This window comes from Pongo pygmaeus, chromosome X (assembly GCF_028885625.2).
Source record: "Pongo pygmaeus isolate AG05252 chromosome X, NHGRI_mPonPyg2-v2.0_pri, whole genome shotgun sequence".
Taxonomy (NCBI): Eukaryota; Metazoa; Chordata; class Mammalia; order Primates; family Hominidae; genus Pongo; species Pongo pygmaeus.
Window position 1 is genome coordinate 10,345,040 of NC_072396.2, and position 25,593 is coordinate 10,370,632.

At 45.8% G+C, this 25,593-nt stretch overlaps 1 protein-coding gene across 2 annotated transcripts in view; it reads left to right on the forward strand.

Moving 5' to 3' along the window:
• SHROOM2 (shroom family member 2) overlaps positions 1–25,593 on the forward strand; it is a 163,021-nt gene that overhangs the window by 119,857 nt on the left and 17,571 nt on the right. The gene's annotated exons all lie outside the window — the stretch shown is intronic.

Sequence of the window (25,593 nt, forward strand, 5' to 3'; positions counted from 1 at the left end):
TTTCTTTCTGGAGTAATGAAAATCCTCTAGAATCTGGTAGTGGTGATGGTGACTGCTGTGACTGTACTAAAAACTACTGAACTGTGCTGTTTCAAAGGGCAAATTTTATGATATATTTTATCTCAGTCTTTAAAAAAAATCTCAACACTGGGAATCCATAAGAAAACTTTGTTTAAGTTTTCTTTTTTTAATTTAAAATGGGTCTGTCTTCTTTTAATTTAAAATGGGTCTGTCAGGCCAGGCGTGGTGGCTCACGCCTGTAATCCCAGCACTCTGGGAGGCCAAGGCGGGTGGATCACCTGAGGTCAGGAGTTTGAGACCAGCCTGGCCAACATGGTGAAACCCTGTCTCTACTAAAATATTAGCCAGGTGTGGTGGCAGTCACCTGTAATCCCAGCTACTCAGGAGGCTGAGGCAGGAGAATCGCTTGAACCTGGGAGGCAGAGGTTGCAGTGAGCCGAGATCGTGCCATTGCACTCCAGCCTGGGCAACAAGACTGAAACTGTCTCAAAAAAATAATTAAAATAAATAAATAAATAAAATGGGTCTGTGCATTAAGTGGCTGTAGTTCAGAGATTGACAAAGTTTGCGAAAGATGAGATGATAAATATTTTTGGCTCAGAGGAACATAGTGTCCCTGCTGCGACCACTCAGCTCTGCCGTGATAGCGCAAAAGCAGCCACACGGTGACCAGGTTGCCCTCCCTGCAGGCCTGCTAAGAGGACTCTGGCTAGATTCCAGCCCTTGCTGGTCCACCTGGTGTTGGGGCGGGCGGCAGGCGGGCGGCATCCCTACTGTCCCACCGGACCCAGCAGCCACAGGGGCCTTTCGCTTCTCCACATTCCTTCCTGCCCTGCCCTAAAGCAGGAAGCAAGACAAGGAAACCTCTGAGTCGGGTGTGTGGATGTCCTCTGCAGAACTCGCCTGGTCCCTTCCTTAAAGTCATTTGTTTGTTTCTGTGAGTCAGCCCTGCCTCCTGTTTACCAGGCACAGGTAGTTTTACCTGTGGCTCCCTGAGCAGAACTGGAGTCGGTGTAACACAGGCTGTGTCTCTGAATAGAAAGTCTCCACACTGCCGTGCCGCTTTCCACTCTGTGTTTGCCCACTGTATGCACCAGAGCTCCCTCCCAGCTCCCCTTCTCCTAAGCAAATCCCACACACCTGCGTCCCATCCTTCCACAGATCACTTCCGGAATCGTCTGCAGAGTTTGGGTCTCATGGTTTGTGAGACACTTTCAAGTAGCTCACCCAAATCGGGTGGTGTCAGATGGTGAAGGGTTGAGGGGTCCAGGTCAGGGTCACTTGGAAACAAGTTCCTGGGGGAGCAGAGCAACTTTCTTCTCTACTTGGAAGAATATGATAAAGCACCCCTAGACTCACTGGTTTCGAGTTCTAGGGAAGCAGATATTGATGACTCAACAGAGGAAAGGATTGTGTAATCATTGCTTTAGTCAGGGGTTAGCAAACTATGGTCCACAGGCCAACTCTGGCCCCCTGTCTGTTTTTTTAAATAAAGTTTTATTGGCATGCAGCCACATCCATTTGCTCACAGGCGGCCTGTGGCTGCTTCCTCTCTATAATGGCAGAGAGTTGAGTCATTGCAACAGATCAGATGGCTCCTAGAGCTGAAAATATCTGCCATCTGGTCCTTTACACAAAGGTTTGCTTGCCAACCATGTTGGGCTTTGTGGAGGGATGTAAGGGATGGTCTTATATGAGTGTGCTTCCAGCACAGGGAGCATGGAACCCAGTGGCAGTCTGTCTGGATGTTTTCAAAGAGGCTTCTTTGTAATAGTTCATGATTATCTTGCAACATGATATCCATCTCCCCATCCCTAGTGTGGTTAACTTGGGGAAGTTTGCTTTGTCCAAGTAGAGGGGGCTGTGGCTTGTTCACAGCCCAAGAACGCAGGAGCATGCAGGATGCTGTAACACCAGCTTTTCTGACTTGTTAGTGATAGCCTGGGTTAGGGAAGGTTGTCCTTGGACCACATGGGCTGGGCATGCCCCTCAATTCATGGAAAGTGACTCAGAAAAGTTCAAGGTTTCACCAGGACTAAGAGGTGAGGAGGAAGTTCTTTCAGGACATAAGGGTACTAGGGTGGTGATTTCATTCTGTTCTTTTTTTTATGTGTGGACTTTTTCAAGGGCACAAATGTTTTGTGTCAATTAAAAGCAGATTTGTATGCATTTTGTTACAATGATTGTGATTTTAAAGTCTTAATAGTATTATACTATACAATGTACAAAAAGATTTGAGCATCTTATAAGCCCTGATAATTATGCCTTGCCCTAAGAAACATGGGTATCTGGAAAGCCACATTATAAACTTTAATATTATAAATGTGCTTTCTGTTTAAAAGGAATTGTTGGAGAGTCTCCTTTAAGAATGGATTCCTAGGCCAGGCACAGGGGCTTATGCCTATAATCCCAGCACTTTGGGAGGCTGAGAGGATTGCTTGAGCCCACGAGTTCAATACCAGCCTGGGCAACATAGTGAGACCCCATCTCTACAAAAGAAACTTAGCTGGGCATGGTGGTGCACCTGTAGTCCCAGTTATTTGGGAGGCTGGGTCCCAGTTATTTGGGAGGCCCAGTTATTTGGGAGGAGGTCAAGGCTGCAGTGAGCTATAATGGTGCCATTGCACTTCAGCCTGGGTGACAGTGAGACCCTCTCTCAAAAACAAATAAATAAATAAATAACAAAAATTTAAAAACAGGATTCCTAGAGCACAGCCAGCATGCAGATCTTGTTTTCTAAGGCTTTTCTCCAATAAAAGGAACCAGGGCTCCTCAGAGGAATGACTGAGTCTAGGGTTGGGGCAGGGACTGTACAAGATGAGCCTGGAGTATCTTATAGTGCCAGAAAATAAGTGCTCAAACACACCCATAAGTAAACCCAGCAGTGACAACAGTGTGGGTATGTCATAGGGACACAGGAGCCAACAGTGACCAAAGGCAGAACAAGTTAAGCGCAAAATTAAGTAGTAGTGGATTATAATCCAATATATAAAATGAATCCACAGCCCAGACTGATATGCAGGATGGTTGAATAAATTAACAAATGAAGAATAGAGAAATCTGCTGTGCAGAAAATTGCAAATACTTTATGTAGCTACTGTGCCCTTAAGGAGGTGGAGCATAGCTCCCCACGCTCAGTGTGGGCTGCCAACAGTAAGTTCCCTCCAAAGAGTATAGTGTGGCAAGGGGGACCGAGGAGAAGAACATCACAGTGGAGAAACTGGTGTACACCAACTTCACCAGGTGATCAGGGTCAACGTTGACAGGTAAGTCACGTTGACAGCATGCCCCTTGATATCATAGGATAACAGTGACACTTCACTTCCATGGTCTTTCCCAGAAGTCCCAGGCTAGTCATAAAAACACATCAGACAGTTCCCAATTGAGAGACATGCTGCAAAATGCCAGAACAGACCTCTTCAAAACTATTAAGGTCATCAAAAACAAGGAAAGCCTGAGAAACTATCATAGCCTATTCAGGCTGCTATAATAAAATACCTAAGATTATATGATTTATAAACAGCAGAAATGTATTTGTCCCAGTTCTGGAGGCTGGGAAGTCTAAGATCGAGGCACTGGCAGATTCGGTGTCTGGTGAAGGTGCTTTCTGGCTCACAAATGGCTGTCTCTCTGCTGCGTCCTCACATGATGGAAGGGGAGAGGGAGCTCTCAGGGGTCCCTTTTATAAGGGCACTAATCCCATTCGCAAGAGCTCCATCCTTATGACCTCATCACCTCCCAGAGGCCCCACCTCCTAACACCCCATTACCTGGGGGTTAGGTTTCAACATAGGAATTTGGGGGTGGGGGGGCACAAGTGTTCAGTCTAAAGCTATAGCACCCTCACAGCAAGAGGAGTCTGAAGAAGCAGGCCTGAGTATGATGCAGTACCTGGATGAGGTTCAAAGACAGAAGGAGAACATTGAGTAAACAGAAAATTTGAATAAAGTGTGACCTTTAGTTAATATTAATGTACCAATATTGATTCATTAACTATGACAAACGCACCCCATAGTAAGTCAGATGTTAATAAAGGGCATATGGGAGCTCTCACCCAGCTGTTGCAATTTTTTAGTAAATCTAAACCCATTCTAAAATGAGATGCTGGCCAGGCGCAATGGGTCATGCTTGTAATCCAAACACTTTGGGAGGTTGAGGCAGGAGGATTGCTTGAAGCCAGGAGTTTGAGACCAGCCTGTGCAACATAGCAAGACCCTGGCCAGGTGCAGTGGCTCACGCCTGTAATCCCAGCACTTTGGGAGGCTGAGGCGGGCGTATCACTTGAGGTCAGGAGTTCGAGACCAGCCTGACCAACATGGTGAAACCCCGTCTCTAATAAAAATACGAAAGTTAGCTGGGCATGGTGGCGTGCACCTGTAATCTCAGCTACTCGGGAGGCTGAGGCAGGTGAATTGCTTGAACCTGGGAGGCGGAGGTTGCAGTGAGCTGAGATGGTGCCACTGCGCTTTTGCCTGGGTGACAGAGTGAGACTCCATCTCAAAAAAAAAAAAAGTATAATGAAATATTCATTTTTTACAAATTTTTATGTAGAGACCATGTCTTGCCATGTTGCCCAGGCTGGTCTCCAACTCCTGGGCTCAAGCAATCCTCCCGCCTCGGCCTCCCAAAAAGTGCTGGGGTCATAGGCGTGAGCCACCACACCCAGCCCTATAATAAAATATTTAATCAGCCATCAGCTGATTGCTGTTTCGTGTGTGGCCTGGCAGTATGTGTTGAGCATTTGAGAAAAGGTGATGGCCCAGGGTGAATGGCACCCTCTCTTAGAGACAGTAACATGTACTTGGTAAAGTAATAGGTGAAGATGAAAAGTACTGGAAAGAACACGGGCTTTGGAGTTGAAGACACAGGCTGGAATCCTCATTCTGCTTCTCAGTGTAAGTGTGTCAGGTCCCCCAAGCTTGCTGACCTCACGGCCCTGGATCATGGGGATGTGCAGAGCAACGTTGCTCGCAGACTTATTTACATGCTTAAGGGATATAACATTAATGAATCAGCACAGTGCCTAAGGTCAAGTGTCGATATGGGGGAAAAAAATCTAAAATAGCAGTGATACAGTATAGGCTGCAAAGCAGCGTATGTTATTTGGAGAAATGAGCAAGAGTTGGGAGAAATGAGCAAGAGTTGGAAGTAATTGCTATGAATGTAGAAGAGGGTGACAGGAACAGGTTGCAAAGAGAAACTCCGTCCTGGTGGCTAAGCCCAGGATGTGGGAGGGTGGGATAGGGCTGTGAGGTGCAGCGGCTGGCGACGCTGCTTCCTGGAGAGGCTGTGGTGCTGAGGTCTGGGGCTGCGTTAGGAGGGAGGTGGGGCGCAGGGACTTTAAATACAGATCATTGTGAAATGATTAATTGGGAAAGTCAGGTCCAGCCTGCCTTTGTCTTCTTCCCTGAGTGCCTTGCACACACTCAACCTTCTGGAAACGCTTGTTAGTTGCTTGATGGGTTACATTCCTAATGAGTGTGTAATCAAGCCAAGAATATATGGACATAGAATAGGCTGTTGAATGTTTTCTTTTGCCTCCTTATGGTTGTGGAGTTGAACTGTGTGTCACATATGTTATAGGATTATCTAGCATCACTAAATAGAGAAAGCTGTAACATCAGTGCAGTAGGCTTTCTGTATTTCCCCATTAAAATATAAGAAGTGCTGGACACAGTGGCTCACACCTATAATCCCAGCACTTTGGGAGGCTGAGGCAGGAAGATCACTTGAGCCCAGGAGTTGGAGGCTACAGTGAGCCATGATCATACCACTGCACTCTAGCCTGGGAGACAGAGCAAGATCCTTTCTCCAGACACAGACACAGACACAGACACACACACACACACACACACACACACACACGAAGACTGCACACACACACACACACACACACACACACGAAGACTGCCCCCCAAGCCTTTTGGGGTTTTAAATTACAAGACTTTTGGGGTTTAAGCACTGAAGTGTTGGGAATGTTCCCCACTGAGGCAAGGAGTTGCTGATGAAGTGATGGGACATGCAAGCGGAGCCTTGAGCCGTGGAGGTGAAGGTTGACGGAGCCTGCGTGAGCTTGCCCATCAACAAGACAGCAGGCACAGACAGGCCAGCTGTTGTGAGCTTGGCTTTAGGACTCCATTCAGTAGGCAGGAGGAGAGCTGCAGCAGAGGCGGGCTGTAGGTCCCTGAAGCACATCGCTGCCTTCACAGCTGGGCGAGCTCCCATCCAGCACGGTAAGCAGAGCCGGGTAAGGGACCCCTGCGTTTGCTCTCGGGGCACTTCATCCCAGATGGGACCGGTTTCAGGACGCCTGCGCCGTTTGTTAGGGGTTTGTAGTTCCCAGTGGCTCTTTTGTTCTGCTATCTTGAAGGGCAGGTTGCTTGTCAGCTCACAATGCTGTGGGTAAGGTCTGGTGAGGTCGGCGAATGTGTTCTCATTGTTTATTCTTCTGCCTGAAGATGAGAAATAATGCAAATCAGGGTGCAGATTCCGGCTCGAGCTCTGCAGGCGTGCACGTATGTGCAGGGGCATGCTCGCCGGTGCTGCATGTGTGCTTGTGGATGCATGCAATTTTTGCAGCTTTGGGATTCACAGTTAGCTGAAAGCACATTGGAACTGGAAAGCGGTGCTCTTAACACCGTGTTCTAGGCTGGAAGCCGTAGAGCCATCATCTGCCCTGATGGGACTGCAGCCCTTGGTATGTGGGACCCTTGCTCCGTGTGAGTTCTGCAGATGGGTTCCCCGAAGGAGCTGGCTGGAGGACGCCAGCATTGCATAAAGACCTGCCTGCCTCGTTTCCCTTTTGTTTTTCAGTAGCAGTAAGAAACAGGCATTCCCACTACTCAGGCATTGAATGCGGACATTGAGAAAAAAATGGTGAGTCAGCCACATCCTAATGAAAAGAAAGCGGCGAAATCAGGTGTGCATGTTTAGTCATGAGAAATGTTCCCTGAGTGCATTTGCACATAGCCTGCTAATTGCAGTGAGATGATTTAAATAGAGAAAATGGAATCACCATGGTTCTTAGCATTTTCCAGTTCTTTTATTTTGCTCTTTGGTGTGATTGTGACAGTTTAAGGGTTTTACTATACATGTGCTTTTTCCCCCCTTTTATGTTGTGATAAAAGAAAGAGATGATTAGTTTTGGCTATATTTCTAAATGGTTGGAATGCCTTCGCTTTACTAAAGGAGGCTTTTGTGTGTGCAGAGGGTCGATGGCATTTTCACAGGGAAATTGATGCATAAATATGTTTGCACACACAGGCTCTCTCTTTGGTCTGCATTTACTGACTCACAAGAGTAGGTGTCATTTTGAAATGCATGTTTTTAGCGGTTGTGCTAGTTGAAAGGTAAAAAGGCAAAGGAGTTTGAAGAAAGGTTTTTGGAACTCTACCTGGTAGCACTTACAAGTAAACAGCCTACTGCCTCGTAGATGGTCTTAAGATTTATAAGATGAATGGAAAATAATATTTTAATGTATCGTATAAAAAAACTGAAGATTTGGTACCAAGTTGATGAATGGTTGGCATATTTCTTTTCATTACAAAATAGAACCTTTGAGGTCATACTCTACAAGTATTTCTTATTATTTTATTGCAGAAAAGCATTGCATGGGTGGTAGAGGCACATTTCTTTCTTTTGTCACACATAGTAGCAAAAACATTTTATACTTTGTCCCTTTCTGTTTCTCCGCCTCCACCCGCGCCCACCGCCCCCCCCGCCCCTCCTGCCCCGACCACCACCAACCCAAACCAACACCATACCTCTTAAGGAAAAAATTGCAGGGGAATTCTCATCTACAGAGGCATGAACAACACACACAAAAGTGGTTTTTTACAGAGTGCTAGGAATAACCGTACATGTTGGTGTCAAGCTTATAGGCTGCAGAAGGCTCTATTGCCCAGCCAGAGGGACAAATGACCCTGGTGAGCGTATGCTGACTGCTGCTTGTTTTTCATGGGCTGGCTGCTCTTCCAGAGTCCGCCTTTGGATTTTGGAGGTTGAGGAAGGAAGGGAATATTTTATGTGGCCTTTGGAATACATTTACTTTACACTACCTTTAATTTTTTACCTCTCATATGCATTAAATTTTTAAGAAGACCAGGATAGGGGAGCAGTGGGAAGAAGCTGATGTCTTGTATCCACCCATCTTTCCCCTGTCCTCGGGCACTGATTTCCAGCTGGCTTTTCCTAGAGCAAGTAAGACAGTCGGGTCATTTCTGGAAGGCTTGTAGACATCCCTGGATGTCTGAAGAGGTCCTAGAGTTATTTACTTATTTACCTTTAAAACATATTTGCAGACACCTTATTTAAAATTCCTGAAAGTTCACAGTGCCTCTTCACATGTATACCTTGGGTTCTACTATGCGGGTGCCATCTTGATTTTATAATAAAGCAAACTGGGGGTGGGGTGACTAGATTCTCACAACCAGTTAGTGAAGAGCCCTCGTGGGGCAGCATGGCTGATTTTCAGTCTGGTGGGCTCCTGCGGACTAATGGGTCGAGGTCCTCCAGGTAAGGCTGAATGTAGAACTGGCCCAAGAATTCCTAGTTATTCTCTTAGTAACTTTCACATCCCTTATCCAGTTTGCTGCCAGTGCAGTGAGAAGGAATTTCAGTTTGGACTTCTGGGAGTGAAGTACAGAAACCCGTTAATCAGGCGGAGACAGCATGTGTGCTCCTCAGCCTGCGTTGGTGTGGCTTGCGAAGCCACCTAAGCATTCTGACCCTCCATTTCTTCATCCATAAAACAAGAAGGACAGATTAAATTATTTCTTATTTAAAAATTATTTATTTTTTATTTTTACCATTACCTTGATCTTGAAGTTTAAATTATTTCCCAGGTCCCTTCCAGCTGTAGTCATTTTTGGTTCTTAGGGAGAGAAGCCAGGGACTCAAATTTCCCTTCAGTCATATTTCCAGCTCTGTGGGGTGATTTGTGGCTGCGCTGTTTTGCTCATTTGCCGTCGTTATTTCCTGGAACAAAAGCATATGAATATATATGAGACACACGCACAGGTGTAATAGCTTCGATATCCATTTACAAATAAAATCAGCTCTGTCAGCAAACTCAATTTTCTGCCAACAGGGCTTTGTTGATGGGAATGCCCTTGACAGCTAAGCCTGCTTCGGTCTTCTTGTGGTAATGCCTCATAAAGCCACTCACTGCCAAGGTGCTCTTGGGTATAACTTGCATGAAATTTGTTATAAAATTATTCTGTTAAAAAAATCTAACTGGTGGACCCTTAAATGTACTTGGAGGCCATTAAGGGTGGAAAAGCTAGAAATTCTAGGAAAATTTTCAACATTTATACACGTGTGTGTGTATACACATATATACATACCCATACACATATGTGTACTACACACATTTTTCTATAGTAATTATGCATATAAAGTTAATGTCATGTACAACAAATATCTGAAGTCTATTGAATAAACAATCCATTTCTGATTCTGGTTCAGCTGAGTTAGATGATAGGCAGGCAATGATCTGAGATGGAAGGTTTCCACAATTTGGGGTCACATGCAATTGTGATAGAAGGAAGATTGAGATTTTCTCTTAATTTATGAAGCTGATATGCTATTCTAACTAGTTTTTAATATATCTTACCACAGGGCCACCCAAAATTCAAAATTACTCCTGATTTTGTAAGCTTCACATATGTTTTTGAGAATGGGGTTTTATACTAATCTGGGATTACAGCTTTCTAGGCTGTGATATACAGTTTTTATTAACATTTCCTATTTTAAAAATCAACTTTGCTAATTAAAATCTTTTTATTAAGAATATATAGAAGTTCTGGGAAGCAGAGTGAAGATATTACAAATCACCCTCAAATCCTATCACCCAGAGTCTCCACTGTGGAACATGGAAGTGTATCTGCTTTGAAGTCCTTGCAAATATGTTTTTACACATGCAATTATATTACACGTACTGTATGTAAGCTGCCTTTTTCTGTAACTTGTATGTGTATGGTGCATGACATTCTAAAATCTAACAACCCTGTAGCCATACTGTGGACATTTAGGGCTGCTGTTGGTTTTTGACAGTTGTAAATAATACTGCAGCAGATATCTGTAGTGAAATACTTGTGCTCTTCCATGTTGATTTCCTTCGGATAAAATTCTAGGCATGGAGTTGCTAGGCAGGCATTAGAAAATATCACCACGTTGCCCTCTAAAAAGTGTATGCTTACTATTTACACTCTAGGCACCGATCGCCCAGGACAGTCCTACTTCTCCCAAAACTTTGTCAATATTAGACATTTTTTAAATTCTGTGGTTTGATAGGCAAAAAAGTTACTTCATTTTTAATTTGCATTTCTTCAGGGACTGGCAAAGTCAGACTTTTTTGGTGCACTGACTAGCCATTTGTGTTTTTTCTTTTGTACATTACTCTTCAGCGCGTGTTCATTTTCCTACTGAAGATGAGCCCTTTCTTGATTATTGATTGTCATTTAGGTTGCAGATAACATCCCTGCCGTGTGCTGTGTGCCTTCCAGATGTTAGTGGGTAGTTAGAGTTTGACTTTTTTTGACATACAAGTGTGTTGAATTTTAGTGTTGTCGCCCTTGCACCTGGAGCCTCTGTGTGGCCAGTTCTGCCTTTTGGTGGCTACTGGCTTCTGGTAGTTGTGCATTGCCATTACTGGTCTCTTGTTACCATGTGTGCCGCGGAAGGTGTAACCACCAGGAGCTCTGTCAGCATGAATTCCCTAGGAGGTGTAGACATCCATCTCGGAAGGCTGGTAGGAAAATTGTCTCTGTGGAAAAATTAAGAAGTGCCCAGCTTTCCGACAACCCTAACTCATTGTAGTTCCCATCTTTTGCTCTGGTTGACAGGAAACTCGTGGTCCTATTGGAAGCACAGCCGTAGAACCTCTGTACATTGTAGGGTCCGGTCTGCTCTTTGCATAAGGGTGCTTGCCCCTGCTTGTGTCTTTCTGCTTTTTGTTTACATTTGCTCTCACTGTGATGTTTTTATGTTCATTTTGATACTCAAGTTGTGTGTTTGTTTTCCTGCGTGAGACACTTCTAAACATTTCATCATTTAGGGTATACATAGATCAAAGTAAGTAGGGACCACATAAACATACGTAGAAACACGTTCTGAACACCAAAGAGCTTCTCAGTCACCAGTTAATATTGTGGTTCTTTGTTGTTATTGTTGTTGTTGTTTTTTGAGATGGAGTCTCGCTCTGTCACCCAGGCTGGAGTGCAGTGGCGCAATCTCAGCTCACTGCAACCTCCGCCTCCTGGGTTCAACCAGTTCTCCTGCCTCAGCCTCCCGAGTAGCTGGGATTACAGGCATGCACCACCACGCCCAGCTAATATTTTTTTGTATTTTTAGTAGAGACAGGGTTTCACCATATTGGCCAGGCTGGTCTCGAACTCCTGACCTTGTGATCCACCCACCTTGGCCTCCCAAAGTGCTGGGATTACAGGCGTGAGCCACCACACCCGGCCAATATTGTTATTACAGTCACTGTTTTATGGAAAAACTTAGTGACCTCATATTGTTCTTACTGGGCAAGTGAGCCTAACAGAATCTGTTTCTGTAGTAATTGTGGAAATGTGACATTACAGTGGAAGAGGAGAGTTGGGACATGGCTGTTGAGTGGAGCTGGGGCTGTCCACCTCTCACTTAGTATGGAATCCTCTCCTAGGCCCTTCAGCTCCAGCACACTGGAAGTCTAAGGGTTTTGTTTGTCTGTTTGCCCCTATGTTTTAATCACTGCTAGGATCAGAAGAACTGCAGTCTCTGTGGACAGGTCTTCAGGTGACATCAGTGTGTTATCTCCCTGGTTAACAATTAGCATTCCGGAGGTCGGGTGCTGTGCTGCATGCAAAGTTGAATCAGGCACAGACAGAACCTTCCCTGAAGGAGTTTGTCCTCTATTAATAGTGAAGATAATACAGAAATTGTCCTAGCCAGTTTACACTGCTAAAACAAATTACCATAGACTAGGAGGCTTAAACAACAGACTTTTATTGCTCACAGTTCTTCTGGAGGCTGGTAGTCCAACGTCAAGGTGCTGTCCTGTGGACTCCTGGTTCACAGATGGCACTTTCTACCTGTGTCCTCACATGAGGGAGAGCAGAGAGAGGAAGCAAGCTCTCTCGCATATCTTTTCTTTTTTTGAGACAGGGTCTGGTTCTGTCACTCCAGGCTGGAGTGCAGTGGTGCAATCACAGCTCACTGCAGCCTCAAACTCCCAAACTCCTAGGCCCAAGCAATCTTCCCACCTCAGCCTCCTGAGTAGCTGGGACTTTAGGCATGTACCACCATGCCTGGCTAATTTTGTTTGTTTTTGTAGAGATGGAGTCTCATTATGTTGGCCAGGAGGGTCTCAAACTCCGGGCCTCAAGCAGTCCTCCCACCTTGGCCTCCCGAAGTGCTGGGATTAGACGCTTGAGCCACAGTGCTATCCTTGAGTGCTTCTTATGAGGGTACTCATCCATTCATGAGGGCTTCACCCTCCTGACTGCATCACCTTCCAAAGGCTCCACCTCTTAATCCTATCCCATTGGGGTTAGGATTTCAACTTACGGATTTGGGAGGCAGGGCACAGGCGTTTAGACCGCAACATAAATGTGAATGGCTGAGGAGCATGGGATTCAGAAGGCCCGAGCACATCAGGCTGCCTGCTTTGCTTTCTGCTCCTTTCTTCTCTCTTCCCTCCTCCCTTCCCTCCTCCCTTCCTTTGTTTCTTTGTTCCTTCTTTCCTGTTGACTCAGTGAGCTTTTGCTGCAACCTGCTTTGTGCCAGGCATTGTGTTGGACCTGGAATACAGAGGTAGATGAGGCAGGAGTGAGCACAGTCGTTTCAGCTAGGAGGAGAGATACTAAATGAAAATACCACAGAATGGTGAAGTGCAGTCTAGGAATCAACAGGTAGAGATTCAGTACTGTGCACGTTCAGAGAAGAAAGGCATATCTGTGTCAGTGGGTCCAGGAAATGTTTCATGGAGGAGGTTGCTTTTTTTTTTTTGAGATGGAGTCTTGCTCTGTTGCTAGTCTGGAGTGCAGTGGCATGATATCAGCTCACTGCAATCTCTGCCTCCCGGGTTCAAGTGATTCTCCTGCCTTAGCCTCCTGAGTAGCTGGGACTACAGGCGCCCACCACCACGCCCAGCTAATTTTTCTATTTTTAGTAGAGACAGGGTTTCACCATGTTGGGCAGGATGGTCTTGCTCTCCTGACCTCGTGATCTGCCCCCCTCAGCCTCCCAAACTGCTGGGATTACAGGCGTGAACCGCCGCACCCGGCCCCGCATTTCACTGGATCTTCAGAACAGGAATGGCTTCCCTGGGGAGGGTTCCAAAGAGTGCGAATCAAAACAGATTTGGGAACCACCAGGCATGCATAGGTAGGGCAGGGCATCTCAGCTCACTGCAGCTCATCAGAGAGTACATCTCAGCTCACTACAGCTCATCAGACAGTACATCTTAACTCACTACAACTCATCAGACAGACATCTCAAATCACTACAGCTCATCACAGAGTACAACTCAACTCAGTACAACTCATCAGACAGACATCTCAAATCACTACAGCTCATCAGACAGACATCTCAACTCACTATAACTCAGACAGACAACTCACTACAACTCATCAGACATCTCAACTCACTATAACTCAGACAGACAGACATCTCAACTCACTACAACTCATCAGACATCTCAACTCACTATAACTCAGACAGACAGACATCTCAACTCACTACAACGCATCAGACATCTCAACTCACTACGGTTCATCAGACAGACATCTCAAATCACTACAACTCATCAGACATCTCAACTCACTACAACTCATCAGACAGACATCTCAAATCACTACAGCTCCTCAGACAGTATATCTCAACTCACCACAACTCATCAGACAGACATCTCAGCTCACTACAACTCATCAGACAGTACCTCTCAAGTCACTGAGTTTTATGGTCTGTGACTGATACCCCGATAGAGTTGTGGAGGTGAAAAGAATACAGGTGAAAGTGTTTGGTAATATGAACACCTCCTAGATCCATCCTAGATGTCTAGAAATTCACACACACATTTGTGGCTCAGAAGAGCATGTAGGTGTAGGGACCAAGGTGTAAGGTAAACTCAAATTCATACATTGCTTGTTACCTGTGCCCAGACCTTAGTAGCTTTAAGCTTTTGTCAATAATAGATCATACCTAATAAATATTACACAACCCAGATGCTTTTAAAACTATTATTGAGGTAAATGAAAATGTCTGCCACAGTAAGATAGTATTTATCACAGAGATTCAGATATGATTTTTTTTTCTCTTTTAACCTAAAGAAATATAGTAATAAAAAAAAAAGTCAGCTAATATGCTATAAGCAATTGTTGGGAAACTTGGCATGAAATCCAGTTAGGGTACTGATTGTGCCCATATCAGATTTTTAGAAGCCGATAACCTGATGTGTTTCTGAGTTTTATTTCTGGTCTGCTTCCTCCTCAAAATTCCCTGTGTATACTTTGAAAACAAAAAGCCAGCCACAGATCACTTGATCATTATAGCATAAAGAGTAGAATAATTGCGTTAGTTACCTTGCTGCATAACAAATCATCCACCAATTTGGTGGCTTGAACACCACTAAACGTTTATCATCTCCTATACTTTCTGAGGGTTAGGGAGGAGATTAGCTGGGTTATTGTGGCTCAGCATCTCCTGAGATTGCAGTCAACACGTGGGCCAGGACAGCCGTCTTCCAAAGGCTTGCTTGGAGCTAGAGGATCTGCTTCCAAGAGGGCACCCATATGTCTGTTGGAGGCCTCAGTTCCTCCCCACATGGATCTCCGTATAGGGCTGCTTGAGTGTCCTCGCAACATGGTGGTTGGCTTCCCCCCTGTGAGTTATCCTCAGGAGAGAGGAAGGAGGCAGTTGCAATGCCTGTGTGATCTGGTCTCAGAAGTCACACGTCGGCATTTCTGCCATACATTTTTAAACCAATTTATTGAGGTATGATTGACATATAAAAGGCTGTACATATTTAATGTATACAACTTGATGAATTTGGAGATAAGTATCTATATGCCTGTGAAATCATCACCACAATCAGTGCCTTAAATGGATCCATCACCTCCAAAAGTTTTCTTCCACCCTGTGAACCCTCTTTTTTTTTTTTGTCATTGATAAGATCTACCCTCTTAGCAAATTTGTAAATGTACAATACAGAATTATTAACTACAGACGCTGTGCTGTGCAGTAGGTCTCTGGGACTGATTCATCTTGTGTAATTGAAACTTTGTGCCCTCTCACCAATACCTCCCTGTTTCCCCTTCCCCCATCCCCTAACAACCACCATTCATTCTATTTGAAAGTTTAAAATTCTTCACGTAAGTGGGACCATGTAGCACTTGTCTTTCTGTGCCTGGCTTGTCTCACTTAGCATAATGTCCTGTAGGCTCATCCATGTTGTCACAAATGGCAAGATTTCCCTCCTTTTTAAGTCTTTTCTATTCCTCTATATGCACGCATCACATTTTCTTTATTCACTCATCTGTCAATGTCTGCTTAGGTGGCTTCCATGCCTTGGCATTCACAATATAAGTAGTTCACACAAGTGAACTATTCACAATAGTTCATGTTGTAGTGAACACGTGAGTTCTGCCATATTTTGCTTGTTCAAAAGGAGTCAGGGTCCGGCCTACTTCTAACAAGCTCCACTTGTTTGAAGGAAGGAGTTTCAAAGGAATTGTTGGGACTTCTTTGTTTGTTTGTTTTTTAGAAATGAGGTCTCTGTCTGTCACCCAGGCTGGCATGCAGTGACATCATCATGGCTTAGTGCATCGTTGAATTCCTGGATTCAAGTGATCTTCCTGCCTCAGCCTTCCGAGTAGCTGGGACTACAGGTGCATGCCACCATACTTGGATAATTTTTTTTAAAACTTTTCTTTCGGTACCAGATCTTGCTATGTTGCCCAGGCTGGTCTCAAACTCCTGGCCTCAAGTGACCCTCCTGCCTAGGCATCCCAAGTTGCTGGGACTCCAGGCATGAGCCACTGTGCCTGGCTGGTTTTGATAACTTTATACACCTCATAATCAAAAGAGTAAGTTCCAGAAAGCTCCTTTATACTCTTTCCAGTGAAACCCTGCCCCACAACCATCCCTCCCTGATGTGTGACCCTAGTGAGTGTTGCCTCTTCTTGAGCTTCATGTAAATTGGACCCTACTTGTGCGTTCTTTGGCGGTTGACCATTCAGGGTCGTGCCCCTGGGACCCATTCTCATTGCTATGTCTCGGTAGTTTTTCTAAATTACTGGCTAGTGTTCCCTTCTGTGAATACAGCACCACTGGTTGATCCACTCACCAGTAGGTGGGCAGTGTTTGGCCAACATGAACGAGGGCTTGTGTTGTTTCTCTTGGGTGAGAGAGTTGTTTCTCTGGGAGCGGTGGACTGGCTGGGTCGCAGGGCAGGTGTGTGAGTCTCCTTCCTCACACAGTTTCACTAGGACTCAGAGGCCATGGTCTTTTCTCTCCTGTGAAGGGCTTGAGACTTTCTGGAATTGAGTTCATGTAGCTGTCCTCAGCTTTTGATGAGGGACGTGTGTGTGTTCCAATAACACTTCATTAACAAAACCAGGAGGCAGTGGAGAGTTGGCCCTTGGTTTCTAGTTTGCAAACTCCTGGTCCAGAAGGTAAGACAAATATTAATTTTTAAAACCCACATGTCTGTAATTGCTCATTTTGAAAGCACTGTGAAGAGAACACTAAGGGAGAGGGGATGGGAAGACTTTTTACATGTGTGTGGGGAGTCTGATGAATTTGTAAAACCTATGATTTTATAACTTTTCTGGCCTCTTTTTAGTTGCTACTGTGAGCAGTAGTCCACATGTGAACCAGAGTGGACCTCCACAAGCTGCCTTTTGAAGTTGTTACAGTTAGCAGAGACGAACTGGCCCAGGGTTCAAGAAGCCTTTCTGGCTGGAGGAATGTGGATCAGTCCCTCCAGGCCTGGAAGAGGGCGGGGGGTGGGGGGGAGGTGCACTCAATCTTACCATTTTCACAGATGAGAGTAATTTCATTTGAGAGGGGTATGCCAAGGCAGCGATGAAAACTTCAGGAATAGCTTTGAATATCTAAAGGAAGTGGGTAGGAAAGTGGGAGGTTGGGAGTTCCGGAGGGGAGAATTCCTGTAAAGCAGAGATTCCCAGGGCTGGCGCAACATCCACATTGCCTGGAGGGCTTTCCCTGAAACACAGGCTTGCAGGCATGCCAGCCCTGGCTATTTCCCACCTCTGCCCAGGCCTGGCCCTCATCAAGGCAGGAGAGCCCAGCTCCCAGGGCTCACGCTCTGGAACCAAGAATGAGGCTCTCCAGGCACAGAGACAATAGAAGCCTGGAACAGATCCTCAAAATGTTTGTGCTGAAGACATACTCAGGGTCCAATACTTGAGGGGCCATCTCACATCATCATCTCCAAATCTAGGCAGGTTCTGTTATTGGGCGTTAACCCCTCGAGAAATCAGTGCTTGTAACTATGATTTGGATCATCTGTGCTTTGGATTTCTCTTTTAATCTTCTCTGTCTCCTCCCCTGCTTAACCACAAGTGATTTATCAGCCTCTCTAATTCAACTTCATTACTCTTTGCCATCCAAGTCCCTGCAAGCACAAATAAAACCCAAAGGAAGCAGCAGACCTTTTTATCCATCTGTGAAGACACTAAAGAAACACTAAATTCATCTGACTTTCTAGAGTAATTGCTTTCCCCACATGACACTAGAATCCTGGCATACAGGGAGCAGCTTCAGCAGAGACACGGCAGTAGAGAAATGACTGACTTAAAGATGGTTCAGGGCTGTTGTCCTCCCTGAAGGTGGTTCCAACAGGACACAAAAGTTGCAGCAGAGCCTGTGAGAACATTTGTGTCCTTTGTCGTCACTAGCTGGTCTATCTGTTCATTGGGCAAATGTTGTTTTTATGACTGAAAGCTGGGCATGCAAAGGACAACCAAACAGCCTCTAGCCTGCTGATCCTCACAGTCTGGAAAGTCCTATGGTAAATCAATATTTCTTTTTTGGTTTTCAGAGACAGTCTCACTCTGTTACCCAGGCTAGAGTGTAGTGGCATGATCATAGCTCACTGCAGCCTCCAACTCCTGGGCTCAAGCAATCCTCCTGCTTCAGCCTCCTGAGTAGCTGGGACTAAAGGTGCACACCACCATGCCTGGCTGGTTTTTCAATTTTTTGTAGAGACAGGGTCTTGCTATGTTGCCCAGGCTGGTCTCAAACTCCTTGCCTCAGGCAGTCCTCCTGCCTTGGCCTCCCTAAGTGTTGGGATTACAGGCAGGAGGCACCACACCCAGGCTTTTTTCATTTGTTTTTAGAGACAGAGTCTCCCTCTGTCACCCAGGCTGGAGTGCAGTGGTGTGATCATGGCTCACTGCAACCTTGAACTCCCAGGGTCAAGCAATTCTCTCACCTCAGCCTCCTGAGTAGTTGGGACTGCAGGCATGCATCACCATACCTGGCTAATTTTTAATTTTTTTTTTAATTTTTATTTTTTGTAGAGACTGGGTCTTGCTATGTTGTTCAGAATGGTCTTGAATTCCTCCCACCTCAGCCTCCCAAAGCACTGGGATTATAGGTGTGAGCCACTGTGCTCAGCCTGGTAAATTGGTATGTCTAAGGAGAGAGTGTTTGGTGCCATTGTTCCCAGGTGTTCACACTGTTTAAAATGTTTCTAATACATTTCAGCATTGATTGGTTGGTCGCTTGGTTGGTTTCTTGCCTCTGTTGGGCTCCATCGCCTTCCCCACTGTCTCCTTTTTCCACCTCATCTGGCCTTTATGGAGTGCTGTGTTGGCAAAAGAGCTTTCCACCTGTGCCTCCCCAAGGGTGTGTGTCTGTAAGAGCTGCCCAGGGCCTGGGAAGGACAGTGGAGACACCAGGGACTCGTTCGGGAGACTTGTGCTCAGAATGGCATGAGTGTGCCGGCTCTTAGCTGCCTGACCCGCATTCTGAGGCCTGGTGGCGCCGTGGTTCTTCAGCGTGCGAACACCTGCCTGGCAGCGTCTGATACACCTCACCAGGCTGAAGGGCAGACGAGCTACCTGTGATTCCTGATAAAAATTCTATGCTTTACAGAATCCCTTCTATTTATGCCCACAACCAATGGAGGAGTGCTTTCTAGATGATAACCTCAAACTGTCAACGTTGAGCTTGAGTTGATGTTTGAGTTACTGAGCGTTCCACGTTCCATACTCATGGAAACCTGGCTCTGTTTGGAAGCAGCAATGCTAGGCCCTACCCCAGTTGTCCCATGAGATAATTGTGCTTTGTGCACACAGCTCCGGTCCCAGACCCTGGCTTTGTAGCATACATTTTCAAGGAGGACTCTTGGGCCACCACAGATACTGGCCCTATCCATTGCTATTTTTGACGGTATGCTTGTGTATAATACGTTTGTATATAGCATAAGTTAGCAGAATATGTAAATGAAAGGAGGAAACACCTCAGTGTCATTATCCACGGGAAGTGTGTTCACTCTGTCTCTTCATTGTAAAAATGAGGCAGTGCCATTGCCCAGAGCTCTCTTGGCACCTTTTATACCCCTCACCGGCTGGCTTGGTCGGCTGCAGGGGTGCCCTTCCCATCTCATTGGCTGGGTGTGTTGCATGGTGTTATGCTTTGGGAAGAAGGTTGTATGGTGCTGGTGTCACGGAGGCCTGTGTCCAGGTCTGCCCCATCACAGACTGACCCTTTGGTCTTAGGTGCTCAGCAGGTGCCTGGCTCATAGGAAGCCCACGCAACTCCATCTCCCACACCAGGGCCTTTATCTTGTGCTAACTCACTGCCATCCTATGCGATGTGGCCTGTGATCAGCTTGTACAGGAGAGGCAGCTTTCTGGGGTGTAGTTGCCTGCCTGACGTCACATAGCTGGCATGTGAATGGGTCCCGATTGGATGTGTCTGCCTGGGGAAACCTCAAGTCACAGGCAGCTAGCACAGCTCAAGCATCCCTAATCAGAAGGTCTGAAATCTTAAATGCTCCAAAGTTCAAAACTTTTTGAGCACCAACACGATACCACAAATGAAAAATTCCACAGCTGATCTCGTGGGATGTGTCGCAGTGAGAATGCAGGTAGAGACTGGGCGAGCTGCTGCTGTTTGCTGTTGCCGGCGCCTCACAGCTGAGGTGGGTGTTCTGGTGCATTGCCATGCTGCTTACTTACCCTGGACACATTCCTCTCTCACTGTATTGATGGTATATCGTGCTTTTCACTGTTGAGTGCTTATATATCAGTATAGGAAAATTATTGCTTGTTGGCAGCATATAAATTCAGAGTCCGGAATGACGGAGATGCCAGACAACCACAGATTGTGCACATGGGTGGCAGAGAGACTGACACTTTTGTTTTATGATGGTTCGGTGGAAACAAACTTTGTTTCATGCCCAAAATTATTAAGCATATTGTATAAAATTACCGTCAGGCTATATATATATATAAAGTGTATATGAAGCAAAATGAATTTCAGGTTTAGACTTGAGTCCCACCCCCGAGATGTCTCATTGTGTATGTGTAAATATTCCAAAATCCAAAAACGTCTGAAATCCAAAACACTTCTGGTCCCAAGCATTTCGGAAGAGAGATGTTTAACCTGTACTTTAGAAAGCACTCAGACACTGGAGTTCATCGCGGGCAGCATTTCAGCAGCACCTGTGTTGTGTGTCTGCAAATCAGAATGCATCCCTATCCCATCATTGACACCAAAAGTAGTTACGATGCCTGTGGCAGTGACTCATGCCTATACTCCCAGCACTTTGGGAGGCCAAGGCAAAAGGATCACTTGAGCCCAGGAGTTTGAGGCCAGCGTGGGCAACATGGTGAACCCCATCTCTACAAAATAATTTAAAAACTAGCCAGGCCATAGTGGCATACACCTGTGGTCCCAGCTACTCAGGAAACTAAGGCAGGAGGGTCACTTGAGCCTGGGAGGTCAAGGTTACAGTGACCCGTGATCACGCCACTGCACTCCAGCCTGGGCAAAACAGCAAGACCCTATCTCTGTCTCAAAAAAAAAAAAAAAAAAATAGGTGAGGAGGACCCTGTGGTATGCGTTCCTTAAGTCATCTGCAAGATTCGGAAATTTTCCCATCCTCCTTGCTAAAGATAATTGTTAACCCTATTCAGAAAACAGTGGTGGATTATTGATTACAGAGCAGTTCAAAACTGTTTAGTTGTGTTGGGAACATTCATACACAAGGTCCTTTCACAGAGAATTTAACCATGGTGTCTTGAAAAAAATGCAGCTTCTCCCCTTTTAAAATTCCGCACAAAAAAGTGAAAGTGATTGAAAGCAACAAGTGCATTTACATTGTATTCAAGTGAGGGCATAACGTGATGCATGTAATAAATATTTGCTTGCAAGGCCCTGAAGGAAATAGCCCAGATCCCTGCCCTCTGTAGAGGTGCTTTCAGCCCAGGGAGGAGCGTGGAGGCAGGTGAGCAATGGGATGATTTGAGAGAGTCCCCTTGCTGGGGCGTGACCTGGAGGTGGGGTGATGTCAGGGCAGGACTGGGAGAGCTGAGGGCTGTGTGAGAAGGAACCGGCCGTGCTGAGGGCTGTGTGGAGGCAGGAGCAGTGCAAGGAGACCTTGCATTCAGACATGGGGCTGGCTGTCTCATCGTGGAAGCAAAAATAGAGTAATGCCAGCAGGATCTCTAGAGTGTTTGTTTTTTTCCTAACAGTGGTTTCGGTCCTGTCATAGCATGTTGGGTGACTGAGTACACTGATGGTGGCCCTTCCTGCAGGTTTGTCTCCTTCATATAAGTTCTGTTTGGCTTTGAGGTGCTGTTTTAGAGCCTCATGCTCCATCTCCTTCAGTGGCAGCCAGCCCAGGGAGAATGGCAGGGCCGTGTGCTCCATGTCGCAGATCTCTGAAGCCTCTGCTGCTTGGAGCCTGCTGGCCCTCTCCCCTCTGGGAACTGTGCAAGCAGCTGTCTCCTTGGGAACGTGGCATTAGCATGTTTTGCATGAGAATGAACACCAACCAAGGCTGAATATCAATTGGATCCTAGAGTGCAGCTGCCTTTGAAATGTTCCTTTGTGTGGCTGAACTTCCTGCTGCAGTTGATTCCTGGAGCTTGTGCGAAGACACAAAGTCCTTAAGTCATCTTAGTGCCTTGCTTGCTCTATCTGTGGATCTTTCTGTCACCATTTATTTTATCCTTAGAAGTGTGGCAAAGAGAAATACATACATATATACAGAGACACATGTCTACACACAGACACAACAGAGATACACGTACCTACACATGCATACAATATATACGACCCGGGCACACACTCACAACATACATCTCCACACAGACACAGCACAGGCACACATACCCACACACGCATACAACGCACAACACAGGCACACACATACAACATACATGGACACAGAGACATGCATCTACACACATACACAACCCAGGCGTACACATACAGCATACATCTACACACAGACACGTGTACATTCAGACACAACCCAGACTCATACATCTACACATGCAAACAACCAGACATACACATACAACTTACATCTACACAGAGATACACATCTACACACATACACAGCCCAGGCACACACACAGTGTATGTACAGACAGACAGACATTTATACACATACGACATACATCTACACACACACAACATAGACACAACATCTACACATAGATCTGTACACATACACACCAGATGCATACAACATATACACATGCATATAACACATAGACATGCATCTGTGCACAAGCACAACATAGACCAATCACACACACAACTTACAGAGCTGCCTCTTGGAACCAGTTAGAAACAAAAGTTGGAATATGACCCCAGCAAGTCCCCAATCCCCATTTTTGGTCCTTTTCTTCGTTTGTGTTGTTGACCCTGATTGCCCAGATTCTTATCAACTGCAACAATAAAAACCAATTAGTGATTTTATAGTTTGACTTTGCAAGGTGTGGGGGTGGGTGGCAAACTTGGTCCAGACATTGCTGTGCTGCTGCAGGTCTGAATGAAGTGCAGTGTTGGGATGGAGCGCTCCGTGCTGCACTTCTGGCGTGGGAAGTGACAATGCACAGCACACGCCACTCCCCTGAGAACAGAGCACCCAGCTCCTGTAGTTTGGCCCTCTAGGAAGATGGAAAGGAGCCTGTGGGCACCTTCTGATTAGGAGAGAAGCCAGGAGCCAGCCTGCCATCCAGTTTCTCAGTGGGTCTCTTGCTCCATGTCATTGTTCACTTCTCACAGGGCCTTTGCTCCCTGCAGGTGAGTTCTCTTTCGTTTATGGGTGGCTCTCGGAGCACTTCTGCAGAAGGCACTTTGCAAATAGAGTTCCTTTTTAATCAGTGGGTGACCAAAGGCACTTGGATTTTAGCAATAAATTATAGTTCATTTCATTATCTGTTTCTATGATGTGGTGATGTGATATGGTTTGGCTGTGTCCCCACCCAAATCTCAACTTGAATTGTATTTCTGAGAATTCCCACGTGTTGTGGGAGGGACCCAGGGGGAAGTAATTGAATCATGGGGGCTGGTCTGTCCCCTGCTATTCTCGTGACAGCAAATAAGTCTCACAAGACCTGATGGGTTTATCAGGGGTTTCCGCTTTTGCTTCCTCCGTTTTCTCTTGCCACTGCCACGTAAGAAGTGCCTTTCACCTCCCGCCATGATTCTGAGGACTCCCCAGCCATGTGGAACTCTGAGTCCAATTAAACCTCACTTTGTTCCCAGTTTCAGGTATGTCTTTATCAGCAGCATGAAAACGAACTAATACCTGGCGCTTTTAAATAACAGGTACCAGGTGCTTTCAAGTGGGTCTATGGGTGATAGATTTCAGGAGTTTTAAAAGGGAAAGAAAAGTTCAAGTGTACCTCAACTCTTTGGCATGAAATGAATTATTGAACGCTGAAATATTGAGGCTGGGCGCAGTGACTCACACCTGTAATCCCAGCACTTGGGAGGCCAAGGCAGGTGGTTCCCTTGAGTCCAGGAGTTTGAGACCAGCCTGGGCAACATGGTGGAACCCTATCTCTACAAAAATACAAAAATTAGCTGGGTGTGGTGGTGCACACCTGTGGTCCCAGCTGCTAGGGAGGTTGAGGTGGGAGGATCACCTGCCAAGGAAGTGGAGGCTGCAGTGAGCCCAGATTGTGCACTCCAGCCTGGACAACAGAGTAAGACCCTGTCTCAAAAAAAAAAAAAAAAAGAAAGAAAGAAAGAAAGAAATATCGAAATGAAATGGAATATCGAATACTGAACCATTGAATATTGAAATGCAGTGTGGGGGAGACATCTGACCTGTGAGAGCACTTCTCAGAATGCAAATCAGTTTGGCAGTATTTTAATGTCATTCTGTGTTTTATAACCAGACAGATGTATTGTTCTCTAACCCATGCATAGCTGTGTTCAAGTTTTGTTTTGTTTTGTTTTGTTTTTTGTTTGAGACGGAGTCTTGCTTTGTCACCCAGGCTGGAGTGCGGTGGTATGATCTCAGCTCACTGCAACCTCCACCTCCCAGGTTCAAGCAATTCTCGTGCCTCAGCCTTCCGAGTAGCTGGGATTACAGGTACACGCCACCATGCCCGGCTAATTTTTGTATTTTTAGTAGAGATGGGGCTTCACCATGTTGGCCAGGCTGGTCTCGAACTCCTGACCTCAAGTGATCCACCCGCCTCGACCTCCCAAAGTGCTGGGATTACAGATGTGAGCCACTGTGCCCAGCCGTTCAAGTTACTTTGATAACACTTCAAGCTAGGAGTTTCTGTTAGTGTCTGCCTGGTGCACAAGAGAAATCCGACTTCTTTGAGTGGGGTTGCTGTCGTCTGAAGCTGAGGTGCAGCTATTTGGTTACAGCTTGTTTTCTAAGCCTGTGCTGTGTCTTCAGCCTCCTCTAAGCTGAGAGCAGACCTGCCCTCCCAACACTTTGGGACCAGACCTCCCAACACTTTGGGAGGCTGAGGCAGGTGGATCGCTTGAGGACAGGAGTTCAAGACCAGCCTGGCCAACATGGCGAAACCCCATCCCTACTAAAAATACAAAAATTAGCTGGGCGTGGTGGCGCATGCCTGTAGTTCTAGCTACTCGGGAGACAGGCAAGAGGATCACTTGAACCCAGGAGTTTGAGACCAGCCTGGGCAGCACAGTGAGACCCTATCTCTACAAAAATTTTAAAAGTTAGCCAAGCATGGTGGTGGGCACCTATAGTCTCAACTACTTGGGAAGCTGACGTGGTAGGATTGCTTGAGTCCAGGAGTTCGAGGCTGGAGCATGCTATGATCGCACCACTGTACTCCAGCCTGGGTGACAGAGCGAGACCCCAGCTCTTTTTAGAGCCTTTGTTGGTCTTAATTTTCATAATACGATACTGATTTTCAAGGTTTTATTAAAGAATTGATTTGCAGCTCACCTTAGAAAGGTTTACCCCTTTGTTTATGGCAATTTCCCGTAAGCCACATAAAAATACTGTGACTTGAAGTAAATATTTCTGAATCTAGCCATATGTGAGCATTTCCACAAACGTTAATGTTGTTTCTAAAATTTTTGTTCATTTATTCCTGCAAAA